Consider the following 5597-nt stretch of genomic DNA (forward strand, 5'->3'; position numbering starts at 1 on the left):
AAAAAAAATATATATATATATATATATATATATGTATGTATGTATGTATATAAATGCAGTATTTTACTTTCATGCAAGATGGAGACGAACATCAATGTCCCATGAAACAGCTTTAGGTGTTTTCGCTCAATAAACACTCAAAACGCCCGGTCTGGGAATCGAAACTGCAATCCTACGACCGCGGGACCGCTGCCCTTCCGCTCAGCTCGAAGGAAGATGAATAAAAAGCAAATAAATAACAAGGATGTCCAGGCATTGATACCTGGACATCCTTGTTACTTATTTGCTTTATCTCTCTCTCTCCCCCTCCATCTCTCTCTCTCCGCCTCCCTCTCACTCTCTCTCTCTCTCACTATATATATATATATATATATATATACACACACACACACACACGAACATAAACATATACGTACACAATTTTATTGATCTCTCTTGCCTTTGCTCTCTTGTTTCGATTAAATGTTTGTTCTGAGTTTTGGGGTCTTGGAGTAAGACATTCAGTGAATGAAGCCACTTGAGAATTCGTCGATTCTTCCACATTTTATGATATCCGGAGCAAATGAGACGAAATTATTTGTTTTCCAACAAACACTTGAAAATATCTAATCTAACTTATATGGCATCCTCTTCTTTCTATCACCGATGACTGGCACACATGGCTTCGGTCTTCAACTAAATGAGTTAATGCATTTACTTTTGAGCGTGTTGAATTAAAATCCATTTATGGTTGAGTTTTTATTTCTTTATTTTTTTTCTAATCAATAAAAAATACGATTAAAGTCATATCTTGGAACGAATAAATAGTCCGAATCGCATTTATAATTTGTGATTTGCACTGAAACAAAATATTAACAATTCTCTTATTCCATTTTGTCGGTGGCGTAGAGTTAGAACCATTTACGATTTAGATTTGGCTTAATGAACTGTGACCCACCACGAGTATTCTTCTCTTTTTCTTTTTTTCTTTTTTTTTTTTTGGCTGCGTTCGAAACCGATAACTAATTTCCATTAGATAAAAAATACCATTTTGTATTTAGATTCGTTCCGTATTTTTTTAAGTTGAACCTTCACCTGTTCAACATCGACATTCCGTTTCTTGTCTTTCTTTTTTCTATATAAAATAGATTCTGTGGCATTCATGCATTCAATGTCGATTTAGTTCATTGTTCGGGAGATTTCGTACGCATGTCATAAATGAATAATTAGGACATAGAAATCAACAATGATGATAATAATAATCCTTTCTACTAAAGGCACAAGGCCTGAAATTTTGGAAAAGGGGACTAGTCGATTTGCATCGACCCAAGTGGTTCACTGGTGCTTAATTTATCGACCCCAAAAGGATGAGAGGCAAAGTCGACCTCGGCAAAATTTGAACTCAGAATGTTGAGACGGGCGAACAGTAATACATGCAAGCCAAGGTTGGGTGAGAATCGTATTTTTTTATGTTATTATTATTATTATTATTGGAATCGAACTCGGAATTTTGGGGTTAGTAGCCCGCGTTCTTAACCACAACGCCATATACCCGTGGGTATATGGCGTAGTGATTAATAATAATAATAATAATAATAATAATAATAATAATAATAATAATAAGAAGAAGAAGAAGAAGAAGAAGAAGAAGAAGAAGAAGAAGAAGAAGAAGAAGAAGAAGAAGAAGAAGAAGAAGAAGAAGAAGAAGAAGAAGAAGAAGAAGATCGAAAAATACCTTAGTAATAAGAACCCAGGTTCGAAATTTTCCCAAGTCACCTGATGAAGGCTGGAGGGTATATCAGCCGAAACGTTGTGTTAACAACAAACAAGATAAAGCTATAAATAACAGCGTGTAAATAATAGGTCAAAACCAATTTTTTTTTCCAGAGGATTTTTAACCGCATACGATATTTATTTGCTTCGAGTTCTACTATCAAAGAGGAATTATTTCACGTTCTCTCAAAAGTTTCTAAATTCTTACGACGTAATTAACACTTTTATTTAAATCAGACACCATATATTGATGTCATTTAGTTGTCGAAGAATAATCTGTTCATTTTTTTTTCTATTTTAATACATTTTAAACTATTCTACACTTTAAGCTGTCTTTCTTGGTATTACGTGAATATTTACTTAACATTTCACAGTTAAAAATCAATGTTTAATGACAAGAGATTTATTTCAAATGATACCTAAATATCTCAATTAAATGAGATATCGTTATTTATCCCAACACGTTCAATTACGATGTCTCTATAACCCATTGAGCCAAATTATGAACAAAGCAAAGCCTTCCAGTTATGGCGCATCACATCCTGCATAGTGTATATATTAGTAAACATATTTTATTTTATCCACGACGAAAGAGGTTATTTGTGAGAATGTGGCTTTTATCTCAAACTTCTCAAGCTACTGCTCAGAGCCACCCTTGTTAGTACGTTCAAATATTTGTTCCGCTCGTCGTTACTCTTACTGAATGTAAAAACCTCAGAGTATAAATTTATTTGAAAATCAATAACTTGTGGAATGTGTGCTTTTACAGATGCGTAGTAAAACTAAGAAACGTTAAATGATTCGGGTCTCGTGTCAATATTTTCACTTACATGACCATAGAATGTCACAAATAGTCACAACCAAAGCTCTTAATGATATTTTGATTGCTGAACAACGTATCAAAGCTGTATATTTTATACTATGACGATGTCTTTGATGAATTAATAGCTTATCAGATACATTTGTAGATTACAACTCGCAATTAACTTTGATGGCAGAAGAGTCTCTGAATGTTTGGTGCGCGTTGATATGTAGGGCTCTGTGACTTTCTTTACTGAATAAACACTTTTTGCAATAACTTATTCGGTCATTCCAAACACAATACTGTAAAGCCCGAAATAGCTTATACACGCATACGTGCATGCGCGCGCACAATCACACGTATGTATTTATATATACACATATATGTATGTATATTTGTATATATATATATATATATATGTGTGTGTGTGTGTGTGTGTGTGTGTGTGTGTGTGTGTGTGTGTGTGTGTGTGTGTGTGTGTGTGTGTGTGTGTAATATATATGTGATAATATATATGCGCATAGAACTGCATGTATATAAACACAGCTAACGCACATATATATGTATATGTATATATATATGTATGTGTTTATGCATACACGCATACATTCATACATACATGTGTACATAATGTAGGAATTTAGGAAAATAGTGTGTGTTATATGTACATGTTTTCATATATGACTGACATGAAATGTATATCGTTTTCTGTTGTTTGTTATTTATTTATAGCTTTTATTTTTTGCACGAAATACCATAAATATATCAGAATGATTGATTAAGCGGATAAGCAACCCTTCTTGAATTGAAGCAAAATTCAGTAGCAGATCACTGTTATATATTATGAGACTGAAACATAACTACTCCATGGAAAAATTACAGTATTTCACTGGTAATATTATATATCCACCTTCAGAATGCTAGAAAGCCGAGCAGCCTCTAACTTCAACCCATCATACAACTTCGATAGCAAGACTATTGTTACCTGACACAAACCTCGTCTTTAATAAATCAATACTTATCATGAAGTTACGGAATTATCTACTCGCCCAGTGAAAACAGAGTAAGGGGGAATGGCAAGTGTGTGCCGAATATATAATGCGTCAGCAAGAACCGGAATTAATATGTTAGTCAAATTAGCGAACGACAAGCCTTCTACGTGATCATTCGACGTTCTCGAAATTGTAGTCATACGTCCCTTAAAACAGGATGTAACATTTTCAAAAAGAAAGTCACACTTAAAAATGCAATACTATATACGGTATTACGGTTGAGATAATTTTGATTATAGGGCTGGTTTTTAATGACAAGCCCACAGCTTAACGATAAAGTATGGAATATATAAAAAATTATTTTAATGACACCACGGAGGACCTTAACATTGATATAATAATTCTTAACATCACGAGTGTTTGGCACATAAATCAACAAACAAAAGCCGAGGCAATATGACCATTATAAACTATACTGTTATATTGAAGGGGGCGTTATAATAATTCGACATTAAGGATTACAACAGTGGATTTGTCTTAGTATAAACTAGGGGAAATCAGACATTATCCGCACTTTCGACAAAATGTAATAATTCAACCCGTGCCTTTGTTTCAATAAATGACTGAAACAAGAGAGCGTATAGTTTCTGACTTAACCTCGTATTTAATTAAACATAGCTCCTATGCCTTTGTTATCTAAAACTAAAAATATCTATGTTATGATCGTTATATTCGTTACAAATATAATCTTATAAACGCCGTTTCAGGGCCCCAGGTAATTAATCTGCACGGCTAGCTTTGCACGGCAATGTCAAGAAGGTCAGCTCTGTCCTGAATACGTTTACATTGCAGAAATATAGAAATAGGTTGCATTCTCTCGGGAGAAGAGTGTAACTGCGTCCCAACAATTTTAATGTAGTTAAAAGTTACCATCAGGATTCGGTTACAAATCGATAGACGTTTCATCTCTTGCTACCAACGCTAAAATCACGTCCATTGAACGTATAATCATAACATTGATTACTATTTTTATTTCATAAACGTGTTCATTATATAGATTTATATATAATGCCAGAGAGTTATGGGTTGAGGATTCAACCCACTAAGGGATAGTATCTATCCAATATACTGTTGGGAGGGTACCCAATTATTGTTACACTAGTGTTATACCAAGTGTAATAAGTGGGTGCGGGTAAAAGGGTATAGTAGCTTGCTTACCAACCACACGGTTTCGGGTTCAGTCCCACTGTCTGGAATCTTGGGTAAGTGTCTTCTACTATAAACTCGGCCCGACCAAAGCCTTGTGAGTGGATTTGGTAGAAGGAAACTGGAAGAAGCCCGTCGTATATATATATATATATATATATATATATATATATGTGTGTGTGTGTGTGTGTCAGTGTTTGTGTGTCTGTGTGTGCGTATGTGTGTGTGAGCGTGTGTGTGTATGTTAGTGTTTCGCTTCACAACCGATGCTGGTGTGTTCACGTACCCGTAACCTAGCGGTTCGGCAAGATAGACCGATAGAATAAGTACTAGGTTTACAAAGAATAAGTCCTGGGGTTGGTTTGTTCGACTAGATACGGTGCTCCATCATGGCCGCCGTCAAATGACTAAAACAAATAAAAGAATAGGTGCCTGTGATGCAAATATGACCAAACTGATGCCGCAACACCTCTGTAACTACAACCCGTCTCCAAAACAAAACTCATATTACCTTCTCTCTCTGAAAGACATTATTCTAACCGTGGAGATCTTGCTTAATTTCTAGAAATTCTTCGCTTCAATTCAGTGTGTCTAGCCATTACCGGTAGGCATTTGTTTTTGTACTCTCTTCTCAAGGGAAGTTTTAATAACTTGGTAATTAAGATATATATTTTGTTATCACGAAATGTATATTAATTACTAAGTAATCTCAGAGAGAGCTAATTGGAATATTGCAATTAATTTTCACTGTGATTAGTTGGTTTACAGAAACATGATCATGTATCCCTGTAATTGCGTTTTAATAAACATCCATACGCACACACACATACTATATATATATATAT

At 34.6% G+C, this 5597-nt stretch overlaps 1 protein-coding gene across 4 annotated transcripts in view; it reads right to left on the reverse strand.

Moving 5' to 3' along the window:
* Window positions 1–5597, reverse strand: part of LOC106884332 (glycine receptor subunit alpha-2) — a 206315-nt gene that overhangs the window by 41591 nt on the left and 159127 nt on the right. The gene's annotated exons all lie outside the window — the stretch shown is intronic.

Source organism: Octopus bimaculoides, chromosome 13, assembly GCF_001194135.2.
Source record: "Octopus bimaculoides isolate UCB-OBI-ISO-001 chromosome 13, ASM119413v2, whole genome shotgun sequence".
Taxonomy (NCBI): domain Eukaryota; kingdom Metazoa; phylum Mollusca; class Cephalopoda; order Octopoda; family Octopodidae; genus Octopus; species Octopus bimaculoides.